The sequence below is a fragment of the Coenobita brevimanus genome, chromosome 16 (assembly GCF_032717465.1).
Source record: "Coenobita brevimanus isolate Jiangsu-jjx chromosome 16, ASM3271746v2, whole genome shotgun sequence".
Lineage (NCBI taxonomy): Eukaryota > Metazoa > Arthropoda > Malacostraca > Decapoda > Coenobitidae > Coenobita > Coenobita brevimanus.
This window is the reverse complement of record NC_136969.1, coordinates 22,209,119-22,225,142: the sequence shown is the minus strand read 5'-3', so window position 1 is coordinate 22,225,142 and position 16,024 is coordinate 22,209,119. Positions and strand designations below refer to the sequence as shown.

The window sequence follows — 16,024 nt, the reverse complement described above, 5'->3', positions numbered from 1 at the left end:
AGCCAGCGGACCCAGTCACGTCATCATAGCATCGGGATTACTGGAGCTAACTACGTCACAGTGTTTATTGATCAGTCATTATTCTTGTTAGCTTATACTTAGCTTAAGGGCAGGTAATGTTAAATTAGGCAAGGCCAGGATTGCAAAGTTAGTAATCACATTATTAGGTTTGGTTAAGTTTGGTTTACCAGATCAAACCGATATGGCACATATCTTTTTATTTTTGCCATCACAAGAACATTTAATTCAATTCATTATAGACTAACAGAACTGGAAATATATGACATAACATCAATAACCCATTCAGTAGAAGTCTCCCATGAGCTGACCAGCAACATCTGGAGGCAGTAGGAATAAGGGGTTAAGGTATTTCTCCCACCCAGAGCTTAGGGTGGGGAGCGGTAGGTTAAATATGCTTAATATACACATTTATTCGGTCGTGTCTTGGTCAGATGAGGAGGGTACTAAGCACGCAAGGTACGCAGCTCACAGAAACACATGATGAGATGCTACTTAGTGGACATTGCACAGTGAATTGCAGGAGGCCTAAGTTTATGGTTGCTACTCATGAACTTGGCAGAACAAAAGTGGCATTTGATTTTAAAATAAGTCGACCTTACACTCTGCCAGGAAAATTGACGAAGCGGTACTCTTGGCATTTTCAAACCTAAGACAAAATTTGCTTAACCCCTTCACTCGGTGGCGTATTTTTCGTTTAATACTCATTTTAGCCGGACGATTATACTGAGCTTAGGATTTTTAGAACCGTAGGGGGCTAGAGGTACCCTTCAATTATCCCTTAGCTGTTAGACACCGTTCCGAAATTGAACAAAATAGTCTGCTGGTGTCAGGAATGAAATGAAATTGCGTCACTGAAGTGAAAGGTTTACATAAGAATTGCCACGTTAGCAAGTCTCATCATGAGTGTTAAAATAATATATTTTATGTAAACATCTGTGTCCATTAATATGATACACATATAATAAGAAAAATATTAATGGGTCTATCTATCTATTGCCAGACGCCATAATCCCGTAAGGGGTGGCGTTAGTCTTTGAATTAGTTGTTTTACGGGAAGGGGCACTAACCCTCTGCCAACTCACTTGCTGACACGCAGGGAACTCGCATGAGTTAGTTATATGGTTACCACCCAGCGTTGTAAGTGATTTCCTGGCTTACAGGAAACCATTAGGCTTGTCACTCAACGTAAGAAATCTGAAATGAAAAGAGGAAAGATGGAAGAAATAGGAAGAGAAGAGGGCAGACACAGAAAAAGAGTGATAATGGTGAAGGCAGATTAATGGGTAATATGCAAAATAAGTTACTAAGCCAGAGGTGTTACGGAGATTTCTTAAGTAGACAAGAATACAGTTAACTGTGGTTGGGAAGGAAGTGTATGTGCCAAACAATCCTCTTGACCTGGGCTCTGTCCTACCTGGGGATCGCCGTTCAACAGGGTGCATTAGTATGTCCTGTAATGGATACATTTGAGTTATTGAGGTTCACTTGATGACAAATACAGACCTTCCCACTCACAAAAACAGCCACTCCAACACAAAATTCCTTCTCTACATTTCACTGCACATTCCAAAAACCTATCACGTCTATATCGTCCCTTGAAGCATTGCGTGTTGGTGGGTCACTTCTCAGATAGTGGCTTGTCATCAGCCGTATCAATCACTTGTTCTTCTGGACCCATAAAGCGAGGCTTGACCGTGCTAACAGAGCTACCCGCCCAGACTCTTGAGTCTGTAAGCCAGAAGGTATCATACTTACGTAAATATGTACCTATACACGCACAAAGTATCTGTCTACCTGTATTTGTATCTATCTATCTGTCAACCTCTCTCTCTATGTATCTATACACTGTTACATAGCCTATGATTTCATCATCCTTTGTGTAATTTTAACGCACAGTATGCTGCATGTTTGATCACGAGCGTGTTCTGCCTCAGTCCCCCCCTTCTACCGTTATAGTAGAGTAAGTCGTCATTTCTGGAGTTCAGTGCGGGATTTTCAGCTCTTTGTCCCCATGGCTTCATTTGCGCGTCCTTCTTACAAGTTGTATCAAGCTCTGCCGGCCCCTATATAATGAGCTCAGTCTCTGCATCATGGCCACTTAGATCTGCTCCTCATTTTGTTCACATCTCTGTCCTCCCCTGTACAGATATTATTATTGTGAGTGCTCAAGAAATCTCCAAACATCTAGCAGCTGTGTGTAATTTGAGTATAACTGTTGTATTTTTTCTTGTACTGTGTAGCATAAGGTTAATTCTTAGGCCTAGTGAAGTTTTTGATTAATGTTGGGTTTTATGTCAGTCATTTTTTATAATAGTTTGTATCTGTAATAATTTATCTTGCATTAACTGAGCATTACCTGGTGTATTTTCATTTTATCAGGGCTGACTTAGATAAATTTACTCTCGCTAATTTCGCGTTAACAGAGGCTATTGCAGTTAACCATATATTTAACCTGTTTTTTGCCATTACATTATCCTTATGAGTCCTGAATGTTTTGTTGTTAGTTTGAGCATTAAACTTTAACTTGTAATTTTACCTAACTCTTTTGTTTTGAACCTGGAACTTTACGGGACAGTAGTGATTTTTAGTATTCTCACTTAAAGTGTACATTATCTTTCTCTGTTCCGTAACATAAATTTGGCGACCTCTTATCAGGATATTCAGGATATTATCATAAGGATATTGCTCGATATTTTGTGACTGTTACTTATTCATGATGTCTACTATTACTACACTTGATGAAGCCAAAGATTTTTTGTCAAATGTGCAAACAGTGTGTGATGTAGAAAACAGAACAAAGAATGAACTTAAGCTTGTTGCTCAACAATTGGGAATTGCTGTTCGCTCTCATCATTCTAAAGATCAAATTGTTGACATGATTAATGAAAGCTTGTTTAATGTAACTCCTCGAAATGAGCAAACGCAGATTGAATTAGCTAAGTTACAGCTAGCCCTGCAGGAGTCTCGTGCTAAGGAGGCTGAATTTCAGGCCCGTTCTAAAGAGGCTGAGGCACAAGTTGAAATTGCTAGGATTCAGGCAGACCATGAGTATCGCATGAAACAAGGTGGAACTGGATCATCTAGCTCTGATGATTTTGATGTGGCTAAAAATGTTAAACTTGTCCCTCCTTTTACTGAATCTGATTTAACAAAGTATTTTCAGTTGTTTGAGAGGGTAGCTACAGGTTTTAATTGGCCCAAACAGAATTGGCCAGTACTCCTTCAAACTGTTCTCACCGGTAAAGCTCAAGTAACTTATGCATCTTTGCCTCAGGATCAATCTGATGATTATGATGTAGTTAAGAGCTTGTTTCTGAAGGCCTATGAGCTTGTTCCTGAAGCCTATAGAGTAAAATTTAGGACAACTTACAAGCAAGATAAGCAATCCCATGTTGAGTATGCAAAAATCAAAGAAGATCCGTTAGAGCAGTGGTTAAATTCTAAGAATGTGGATTCTGATTTTGACAAATTTAAGCAGATGATTTTGCTGGAGGACTTCAAAAGGTGTATTAGTAAAGATGTAAGCCTATATCTTGATCAGAAAAGAATAGATAATTTGTCTGATGCTGCAGTTTTAGCTGATGAGTATGTTCTCATTCACAAGAGATATTCTAGAGAAAAAGGGAAAGCTGAGAGTAAGTACGTTGCCTCTACTCAGAGTACAGGTAACAGGAAAGAGAATAAGGATGATGTTTCTCAGGAAGTAAATACCAGCTTCACCTCTAGATTTCAGAAAAGTAAATGTACTTATTGTAGTAAGCTTGGTCATACTACGGAGAGATGTTTCAGGAGACAGCGTGATGTGAAGAAAAAGGAGTCTTTAAATATTCAGTCAATTGGTCTAGTGTCCACTCTTGAGAGTTCCCAGAATTCTTTAACTGAGTTAACTGAACCTGCTTTGAGGGGTAACTTCAATTCTCATGATGGAGCTCCTCTTTTGAGCAGTAACGTGGGTGACACTCTCAAGAGTTCATGTGCTAATTTCCTGTCTGATGGTTTTGTCAGTCCTCTGGACAGTAATGACAGGAAATCAGTTAAAATATATCGTGATACAGGTGCTTGCCAATCCCTTATGCTGACCAGTGTTCTAGGCTCTAATGTTAATTCCTCTGATGAAACTGTAATCTTACAAGGTGTAGGGAATAATTACTTCTCTGTCCCTCTGTGCAGTGTGAATTTAGAGTCTGGTTTTGTTAATGGTTCCGTTATGGTTGGGTTGGTTGAGACACTCCCAATGTCAGGTGTAACTTTCTTACTTGGAAATGATATTGGTGGAAGTCAAGTGTGTCCAGTTCCTCAGTTGTCTAGTGAGCCAGTGGCTGCGACCCAGGAATGTGATGTCCCTGATGTGTTCCCTGCATGTGCTGTCACTAGGGCTAAGTCTAAAGTTACTGGTGATTTAGAGGATAATGATGATGATGATGTTATCCTAGCTGACACTTTTCTTGCTAATTTGGACCACTCACCAGATGAGGCAGTACCCCGTAGTGTTGATAATTTGTCTCGTCAAGAGTTGGTTGAGTTGCAGGTTGCTGACCCTGAGTTGAAAGGTCTAGCTAACTCTGCTTACAGTGAAGAAGAGTCAGCCGGTGCTTCTACTTGTTATTATGTAAAGTCAGGAGTACTTATGAGGAAGTGGAGACCCCCAACAGCATCAGCCGACTGTGAATGGGAGGTTGTACATCAAGTTGTCATCCCTCGTGTTTGTAGGCAGGATATCATTAGAGTGGCTCATGATTCCAGTTTGGCAGGACACCTTGGAGTGAGGAAGACTGTGGCACGCATTTTGAAACACTTCTACTGGCCAGGTATCTTCAGGGATGTTTCCTGGTATTGTAAGTCTTGTCACACCTGTCAAGTTGTGGGGAAGTGTAATCAGACCGAAAAGGTTGCACCTCTAGTTCCCATTCCTCCTTTTGAGGCGCCTTTCACCCGTGTGTTGGTGGATATTGTGGGCCCTCTTCCTAAGACTTCTTCAGGATTTTCTTATGTGTTGACCCTGATTGATATGGCTACTCGTTATCCTGAAGCCATTCCACTTAGAAATATCTCAGCAAAGAATGTGGTTAAGGAAATGCTAGGGTTCTTCACAAAGTTTGGTCTGCCCAAGGAGGTACAGTCAGACCAGGGAAGTAATTTCATGTCAAATGTTTTCAAGCAGTCTCTGAAAGAGTTGGGCATCACCTAGATCACCTCTTCAGCTTACCATCCCCAGACCCAAGGAGCGTTGGAGAGATATCATCAAACACTCAAATCGATTCTCAAGAAATACTGTTTGGAACATCAGAAAGACTGGGACAAAGGTCTTCCATTTGCTGTATTTGCCGCAAGAGAATCTCCAAATGAATCACTGGGCTTCTCACCTTTTGAACTACTGTTTGGCCATGAAGTAAGAGGACCCCTTTAGTTACTCAAGGAATGCTGGCTGTCGGAGGAAGATGACGTCAACCTGCTGGAGTATGTGATGAAGTTCAAAGAACGGCTGTCCACTGCTTTACAGCTGGCGAGAGAGAATTTAGAAGCTGCTCAGGAAAAGATGAAGACTTGGTATGATAAGAAGTCCAGGTTACGCCACTTTCAGCCAGGAGATCAGGTTTTGATTCTGCTACCAGTGCATGGTCAAGTTTAGTGGTCCTTATTTCGTGGAGAAGAAACTCAGTGATGTCAACTATGTCATCGCCACACCAGATCGTAGAAAGAGCAAGCAACTATGTCACATCAACATGCTAAAGTTATATCACAGGTGGGACGAAAATAATCCAGTCTGCACTGTAGCTGTTCCACCCGAGTCTGCAAGTGAAGCTCTCCCATGCAGTATGAGCCAGAGTGATAGTTTGGGGAAGAATCCTGATATCATGAATGATCTCCAGACTAAGCTTTCTCATCTACCTCCCGAGGAAAGGCAGGAGTTTTCGGCATTACTGCAGGAGTACCCGCAAGTGTTCCGTGCCACTGCAGGAAGAACTACTGTGTTGATGCATGATGTCGAGGTTGGAGACGCAAAGCCAATTAAACTGCCTCCTTACCGTGTGAACCCAGTGAAAGTTCCTCTCATCCAGAAGGAGCTTGGCTACCTGTTGGACCACAAGATGATTGAGCCCTGTCAGAGCGAGTGGAGTTCTCCTGTCACTCTAGTCCCTAAGCCAGGTGGGTCACAGAGGCTTTGCATCGACTACAGACGTGTTAATCAGATAACTAAAACAGACACTTACCCTCTCCCTCGTGTGGAAGATTGCATAGACAAGATCGGAAAGGCTAGGTACATAAGTAAGTTTGATTTGTTAAAGGGATACTGGCAAGTACCTGTGACTGAGCGTGCTGGGGAGATCTCGTGTTTTGTAGCACTGGGAGGGACTTTTGCATGTTCTGTGGTGCCATATACAGATTGTTTTAGAGTAATAAGAAATTTCCTTTGTAAATTTCTTTTTTCTTTGTGGGGAGGTGTTACATAGCCTATGATTTCATCATCCTTTGTGTAATTTTAACGCACAGTATGCTGCATGTTTGATCACGAGCGTGTTCTGCCTCAGTCCCCCCCTTCTACCGTTATAGTAGAGTAAGTCGTCATTTCTGGAGTTCAGTGCGGGATTTTCAGCTCTTTGTCCCCATGGCTTCATTTGCGCGTCCTTCTTACAAGTTGTATCAAGCTCTGCCGGCCCCTATATAATGAGCTCAGTCTCTGCATCATGGCCACTTAGATCTGCTCCTCATTTTGTTCACATCTCTGTCCTCCCCTGTACAGATATTATTATTGTGAGTGCTCAAGAAATCTCCAAACATCTAGCAGCTGTGTGTAATTTGAGTATAACTGTTGTATTTTTTCTTGTACTGTGTAGCATAAGGTTAATTCTTAGGCGTAGTGAGGTTTTTGATTAATGTTGGGTTTTATGTCAGTCATTTTTGATAATAGTTTGTATCTGTAATAATTTATCTTGCATTAACTGAGCATTACCTGGTGTATTTTCATTTTATCAGGGCTGACTTAGATAAATTTACTCTCGCTAATTTCGTGTTAACAGAGGCTATTGCAGTTAACCATATATTTAACCTGTTTTTTGCCATTACATTATCCTTATGAGTCCTGAATGTTTTGTTGTTAGTTTGAGCATTAAACTTTAACTTGTAATTTTACCTAACTCTTTTGTTTTGAACCTGGAACTTTACGGGACAGTAGTGATTTTTAGTATTCTCACTTAAAGTGTACATTATCTTTCTCTGTTCCGTAACAACACACACACACACACACACACACACACACACACACACACACACACAGAGAGAGAGAGAGAGAGAGAATGAAAGTCGAGGAGTTGAGGATCAAAGAAATAGCAGGAGAATATAGGGCCAGAGTAGGTGAGGGGTCAGAATCAGTGAGTTGGAATGAAATGGATCTGGACAGCTCGTGGAATGCTTATAGAGACAGCTTAGTTATGAATGCTAAAGCGGTGTATGATACGGCAAGAGTAACAACAAAGAAGAAAGTTACGGCATGGTGGGATGAAGAGGTTAAGAGAGCAGTGGAGGAAAAGAGGAAGAAGTTGCCAGACTGGATACAGGACAAGGGTTCAGTTATAAAAAAGAACTGAAGATACTGAGAGCTAGAAGCACGTAAAGAGACTAGTGAAGGGGAAAAAGAAGGTAAATGATGATCTAGGGAGAAAAATGAATGCAAATTACTCTGAAAATGGGAAGTTAGTCTGGGAAGAGGTGCGCAAATATAGAAGTGACGGTGGAAAGAAATGTGAAAATGTGAAGGATATACTGTAAGTAGTAGATTATTAACCCATGAGGATGAAATAAGGACCAGATGGAAAGAAAATTTTGAAAGTCTGATGAACGGGAATGGAGAGAGCAAAGCCACTTTTAACATGATTTATTTTGGGGGTGTACAGAGAAGGAATGTAGTGCCAGGAAACTTGACACTTGCACAGGTGAAGAACGGTGCGAGGCGACTGAAAAATGGGAAAGCAGCTGAGGTTGATGAGATGTATGCAGAGATGATTAAGCGTAGCGGAGAAAGCGGAAAGAAGTGCTTGGTGAGAAATGTAAGAAGGCATGGATGAGTGGGACTGTACTAGTAGAGTGCAAAAAGGCAGTGATTGTACTCTCGTACAAAAATAAAGGTGAGCGAGTTGAGTGCAAGAATTATCGTAGCAAAAGTCGATTGAGTGTGGTAGGGAAAGTATATAGAAGAATTACTATAGAGAAAGTAAGAGATCAGAAGTCCTATTGAGTGACGAACATGGTTACTTTAAGAGTGGTAAACGTCATGTGTATCAAATACTTACAGTGACACAGACTGTGGAGAAGGCTTGTGAGAAGGAATATAAGGTGGTTATGTCATTTATGGATCTGGAGAAATCATACGACAAAATAAGCAGAGAAGGATTGTGGAAGGTTTTTGCGTATATACGGTGTAGATGGTAAGCTGCTAGGTGCAGTCAAGAGGTTTTATGATGGTAGTGAGGAATATGTAAGGGTAAATGGACATATAAGTGAATGGTTCACGATCAATGTGGATATGTGACAAGGTTAAGTGATGTCCTCATGGTTGTTCTATCTATCTATCTATTTATCTATCTATATCTATCTATCTACATATATATATATATATATATATATATATATATATATATATATATATATATATAAACAGAACAGAGGAAGGAGAAGCAAACGAGTAAAAAATATAATCCATACACCAGATTACTGGTGTCCTCCTTTCATACTGAATAGATGCTAGGGCTGTCTCATACAGGACTGGTGTATTGGTATTAGCGGGGGTATTTTTACGACATGTCGGCGGGTCTTTTGGGAGATCAGTAAAGTCTGCATTAATGAAATTCAAATCCTTAAACTGCTCCCTGCCCCAGCAGAGATTTGAACCTGGGTCCGGTAGGACTGCAGGCCACCTCTACCGATTCACACACACACACACACACACACACACACACACACACACACACACACACACACACACCGCTCGCTGGCGCAGTGGTAACGTTCTCGCTTGCCAACTGGTGGACGGGAGTTCGCGCCTCGCTCAGGTTGCGAAAAGTTTCGCTGACGAAGTGGGTGGTTACTGTCCCCCTTGAGCAAGGGGACGGGTGTGTACGTGTGTGAAGGTTACAGCCTTGCCCTTAGATCAGACTATATGAGCTCTCAGCTCCCTTCCGGGAGGGTAAAAGCTGACGATCACGACCATCAAGTGATCCTGACCGACCCGGTAAATTAATAACATATATATATATATATATATATATATATATATATATATATATATATATATCATTTCCTGTGGCACCCCACGGGATGCATAGGGCCTCAATGAACTCTCTCCACCAATATTTGTCTCTTGCCATCTCCTTCAGGTCCCACCAACACTCCTCTCCTGCTTCTTTTTTCATTGTCCTCAACCAGGTTTCGCTCGGCCTACCTCTACCTCTTCTTTCTCTAACAGTCCACTCTGGCATTTCCTGTATTAAACTACCTTCTTTTCTGTATATGTGCCCCAGCCACTTCCAGCGAGACAGTCTCACATATTCATTAACTGGTTCCACTCTCGTAATATCCCTTACTCTTGCATTTGTAACTCTGTCTTGCCACTTTACCCCAAGAATCCTTCTCAGTATTTTATTTTCAAATCCTAATACTTTTTGATCTGTTGCAGTTGTAGTGTACCATGACTCATGCCCGTAAATTAAAATTGGTCTAACCATGGACTTGTAAATTTTCACTTTAGTATGTACCGAAAGCATATTATTATTCCAAACAGATTTCAACATTCCAACAGCTCGCCAAGCCTGTCTAATCCTCTCCTCAATTTCATTGTTTAATGATCCATTAGATGATACAATCGTTCCCAGATATTTAAAGTTTTCTACATTCTTCACCACATTATTCCAATTACACAATCGATTTGGTTCTCCACGTTCATATTAATAGTTTCAGTCTTTCCACAATTTATTACCAATCCCACTTTTTCTCCTTCCTCCACCAGACAATCAAGCACCCTCTGCATCTCGTAAATACTTCCACAAATCAGTACAATATCATCAGCATAGTCCAAATCCATCAGCTTCTTATTTTCTTTCCAGTTGATTCCTGCGCCTGTTGTTCTTACAACCTTTTTCATAACATAATCCATAACCAAAACAAACAACAATGGCGAAAGAACTCCTTCTTGACTCACTCCTGACCTAACTTGAAATGGATCACTCAAAGAACCACCCACCATTACCTTACAAAAAGTTCCTCCATGCAAGCTTTTAAAAATATTTACAAACTTTTCTGGTATACCATAGAATCTCATAATTTTCAACATAGCTCCACGTGAAACACTATCAAACGCCTTTTCAAAATCCACAAAACACATACTAAGTGGCATTTTCATCTCATTAGCTTGTTGCATTAGATGCCTTACAATAAAAATCTGATCATTACAACCTCGACCCTTTCTAAATCCCGCTTGTTCTTCTCTTAAGATTTTATCAATTACTGGCTCTATCCTGTTCAACAAGATTTTGGAAAAGACTTTTGCAACTACAGGTGTCAAAGTTATCCCCCTCCAATTGCCACACACACTTAAATCTCCCTTTTTTGGTATTTTTATAATCACTCCATTTTTCCACTCTTCTGGAATTCCACCATTATCCCAAGCCACATTAAAAAGTTTCAAAAGCACATTCATCAACTCGTCAATTTCCACCTTAAGCATTTCAGGGAATATTCCATCCTCTCCTGGGGCCTTAAAATTCTTTAACTCCTTTATAGATTTTGCTACCTCTTCCAAAGTTATATCCCCTGTTTCTATCTGCAAATCTCTCTCGGCTGGCAAAATGTCGTCTTCAGGTGGGATTGGTCTATTTAGAACAGATTCAAAGTGCTCTTTCCACCTTCCTTTTATATCCAGATCTTTAGTCATCAAATTACCATTTCTATCTCGTACAGGTATTTCCTTCCTTCTCTTTTCAGTCCGAGTTAACTCCTTTATGGCCTGATACGCTGCTCTTGTGCTCTGACCGTCATTTTTACTTAATTTAATTTCTGTCTCTGTCGCCTTTTCATCATATAGTCTCCTCTTATCACGTCTAACGAGTCTTTTTACTTCAGGATGTAAACTCCAGTACTTTGTTCTAAGTACTTCAACTACCTGGCCATCAACATGTTGTTCTTCACTTCTTAACTTAGCCTCTTTCCTTTTCTGAATTGCATTCCATGTTTCATCTGACATCCACTTTTTCCTTCTCGCTTTTCCCTTTTTCTTAATAGTAACCTTAGCACTTTCATGCAAAACCTCTTTTACCTCTCTCCACATTTGATTAATATCATTGTCTTCAGATATATATATATATATATATATATATATATATATATATATATATGTATGTATGTATGTACATCTATATATCTGTATACCTGGGCTGCTTCCTCCAAGGAAAGGGAGGTAGCCGAGACAAGACGACACACTCCCAATTTACTCATCCACTCAAAACACATTCATTCGCATCTTAGCCCCAAAGGGGACAAGGGACAGATCCTCACCGCACCACACCGCACGAGGGTCAACTGCGCAGTGAAATCAATGACATCCGCAGCAGGGCCCGACAGGAGAGCTGGTTTACCCCTGCCTCATCATAATAGACCCATCCCCTTACCCGTACCTGACCTGATCAGCTGATCAGACCAAATGCAGGAGATCCCCTCAGGGCTGAGTCATCATTTATTCATTCACAATTTCTCTCCATTTATTTCTTTCGTGTACAGCCACTCTTCCTTGCTCAACAGACAATCCTCTCGCATCCAATGCTCTCTTCACACTGTCCATCCATCCTATTTGTGGTCTCCTTCTTAGCCTCACACCTCTCACATCAGATCTAGTTATCTTTTTCACCAATCGCTCATTATCCATTCTCTCCATATGCCCAAACCATCGCAACACCCTCTGCTCAACTCGATCAGCCATCTCCCGAACAATTCCAGTTCTCCTTCACACTTCATCATTTCTCACTTGATCCATACGCATCACTCCACACATACTCCTCAGACACCCTCACCTCCATTACATTCAAACTTTTTCCTCTGCTACACCTATATTCCATGTTTCAGACCCATATAACGCAGTCGGTACAACACCCTCATACAGCCTTCTCTTTACATCCATTCTAAGCGAACGACATCTAAACACTTTTTTCTTTCCTCCCAGCACCTTCCTTACTTCATTCATTCTAAACTTCACTTCTGCATCTATTCTACCATCCACAGCAACATGTGACCCTAGATATTTAAAACACTCTACCTCCTCAAGCAACTCACCATTCAAAATTATATTCATCCTCCTACCATCTACCGATCTCGTACACTTCATCACTTTATTCTTATTCTCATTTACTTTAAATTTCCTTCTTTCACACACCCTTCCAAACTCCTCGACCAAGTGTCTCAATCTCTCCTCTGAATCAGCCACCAGTGCGGTATCATCTGGAAATAGCAGCTGCTTCAGATTCCACTCTCCACCATCAACATTCACCAGACTCAGACCTCTTGCATTCACCTCCTTTACAACACCATCCATAGAAATATCAAACAACCAAGGCGACATCACACATCCCTGCCGCAGCCCCATTCTCACAGGAAACCCATCACTCACAGTATTTCCCACTCTTACACACGCTCTGCTATTTACATAATAACTTTACCCCTTTTAGTAACCTACCATCAAGTCCATACAATCTTAAAATAGTCCACAAAGCCTCCCTATCAATTCTATCATACGCTTTCTCAAAATCCATGAATGCCCAAAACACATCCTTGTCTTTCGCTAAATACTTTTCGCACACTTGTCTCACAACAAACACCTGATCCACGCATCCCCTCCCTCTCCTAAAGCCACACTGCTCATCACCAATCACTCCCTCTGTGCCCTGTCTAACACTCTACCATACATCTTACCTAAAACACTCAAGAGACTTACACCCTAAAGCTAGTACATTCATACTTACCACCCTTGCCTTTATACAACGGAACCACACAAGCACTTGCCCAATCAATTGACACCATACCTTTCACAAAGCACACATTCAACAATCTTACTAACCAGTCAACAATAGTCGCTCCACCACCCTTCAGGCATTCCACAGCACACCCATCCATACCTGCAGCTTTCCCTTTTTTGATCTCCTTTACTGCCTCCTGCACTTCCTCCTTTGTGATCAAAGCATCATTCAACTCTCCCAACACATTTATTCCTTGCACCCATCCATCTGCCACACACACACACACACACACACACACACATCTATCTATCTACATATATATATATATATATATATATATATATATATATATATATATATATATATGCAGTACATGCATCAGAACGCTCAAGGATTGTATGGGTTAGATTGAAAGTTGAACTACAAATGTGGGCGATTGTGTGCGTATATGCACCAACGAAAGATCGTGCAAGTACAGTGAAAGATGAGTTCTGGACAAATGTGGAAGTGTGCATGGAAAAATTTTAAAGGAATAAGAGAGTGTTTTTCATTGGAGATATGAATGGAAAAGTAGAGAATGTAAAGGTGGATGGAGTAGTTGGTAAGTGGGGTGTGCTTGCAGAGATGGATAAAAATGGCAGTGCTTTAGTGGACATTTGTGCCGGGAGGGGGTTGGTGATAGCCAATACCCTTTTGGGCACAAAATGATCCATAGGTATACGTGGCGAGTGATGAGAAGGGTGGATTGTGAACTGAATGAACGGAAAGCAATGATTGATTATGTATGTGTGGATGACAGGATGAGAAGGTGTATAATGGATGCAAGAGTATATAGAGGTTGGGGGAGTGTATTCTGACCACCACTTGGTGATCGTCAGAATCAGTGTCCAAAAGAAATGAAGAAATAGAAAAAGGGAAGGACAGGAGGAAGTAGCTCATACAAGGAGGGTGGAAATGTTACAAGAGGATGAGAAAAGGGCAGAATATAAGATGGAAGTGGAGGAGGGATTGGGGAAATATGAATTGGAGCAGATAGGCGACGTGGAAGGTGTATGGAAGATATTAACAGAAGAAATCTTTGCAGCATGTGAGATGGTGTGTGGGATGAAGAGAAGACGAAAGGGGTTGCAAGGAACAGCATGGTGGCATGAAGAGGTGAGACAGGGTGTAGCACAAAAGAAGAAAATATATAATGAGTGGGATAGAAACAGAGGCATGGAAGATGTTGAGAGACGGACGAGTTATGGATAGAGAGGAAGAGAGAGGTAAAAAGATTAGTAAGAGAGAATAAGAAGAGAGTGGATGAGGAATTTGAAAGGAATTTGAGTGTAAAGTGAAGGGAATGTAAGAAAATGTTCTGGAAAGAGGTAAAGAGAGTTAGACAGGGTGCCAAAGAAGTTAGTTGGGGAGTGAAAGATAAAAACGGTAGATTATTAGTGGAGAAGGGAGAAAACGTGAGTAAATAAGGAGAATACTTTACCGAATTGTTGAACATAGAGAGTGAAAGTAATGCGAGTATAAGTGGAATGACTGGGAGAAGGAGGGATATGAGAAGAGAGGAAGAAATCAGTAGGATGGAAGTTGTGGAAGCAATGAAGAAAGTTAAAATGGGGAAAGCCCCAAGAATTGATGGAGTGTGTGGTGAAATGCTGAAGCATGGGGGAGAGATAGTAGTCGAATGGATGTGGAAGATGTGCAGATTGGCCTCGGAGGAATGTAGAGTCCCGGAGGATTGGAAGTCAGGTATAATTATTCCCCTGTACAAAGGAAAAGAGGAAACGGAAGTATGTGGTAATCATAAGGGCATTAGTCTACTTAATGTAATAGGAAAAGTATATGGTAGGATACGGAGAAGAACAGGGAGGTATTAGGAAGGGAAGAGGTTGTCAAGTTCAGATATTCATTCTTAGATCTTTAGTGGAAAAGTTTCTGGAGAAGGGAGAGAAGTTGTATGCGGCATTCATGGACTTGGAGGAAGCATATGATAGGGTGGATAGGCAAGGATTGTGGAAAGTGTGAAGAATATATGGTGTAGATGGGAAGTTGCTCAATGCTGTGAGGAGTATGTATGAGGGTGCTAAGGTTGCAATGCGTATGGATAGTGAACTGAGTTAATGTTTCTATTTGAATGTTGGATTGAAACAGGGATGTGTCATGTCTCCATGGTTGTTCAATCTGTACATGGATGGGGTTATAAAAGAAATAAAATGTAGGGCAGTGGATGTTGGAGCGGCCCTAATGAGAGAGGGCAGTGTTTGGAAACTCCCTGTACTGTTGTTTGCAGATGATACTGTGTTGTTAAGTGAAGACGAAGGGGAGCTGCAAGGCTTGATGGATGAGTTTGAGAGAGTGTGTAAGAAACGGAATCTAAAGGTGAATGTAGGGAAGTGTAAAGTTATGGTCTTCGAGAGAGGTGAAGCCAGTGAATGTACAGCGAGGTTGGATGAGGAGGAAATGGAAAATGTGAGTGCGTTTAAGTACTTGTGGAGTTTGATGAGTAAGGATGGAAGTTTAGAGGGTGAAGTGCTTGAAAGGCTACAGCAAGGAAGAAATGTTGCTGGTTCCTTGAAAGCAGTGATAAGAAGCAGGGAAGTGAGCATGGAAGTGAAAAAGTTACTCCATGATAGTATTGTAACACCAACTCTAACGTATGGAAGTGAAGCTTGGACCTTGTTGGAGGGACACAAGTCAAGGGTGAGAGCTGTGGAAATGAGATATTTGAGATGAGCATGTAGTGTCACATGGAGAGACAGATTGACAAATGAGGAAGTGAATGATCATTGTGGTGTGGATGTGGATGTGATAGGAAGCGTTAGGAGAAACAGACTGAGGTGGTTTGGCCATGTGGAGAGGATGGAGAGTGAGAAACTAACAATGAGAGTGTATGTGAGTGAGGTGGAGGGGGGGAGAGGAAGGGGGAGGCCAAGGATGAGATGGAGGGATGGAGTGGAGAGGTATATGAGAGAGAGGGGTGTGAGCTGGGAGCGGAGCAGTGAGATGGCGGGGGA

The 16,024-nt window shown here is 41.3% G+C and overlaps 1 protein-coding gene across 1 annotated transcript in view; it reads left to right on the top strand.

Annotated features, from left to right (window-relative positions):
* LOC145390993 (arylsulfatase H-like) overlaps positions 1 to 16,024 on the top strand; it is a 145,448-nt gene that overhangs the window by 18,528 nt on the left and 110,896 nt on the right. The window lies entirely within an intron of this gene.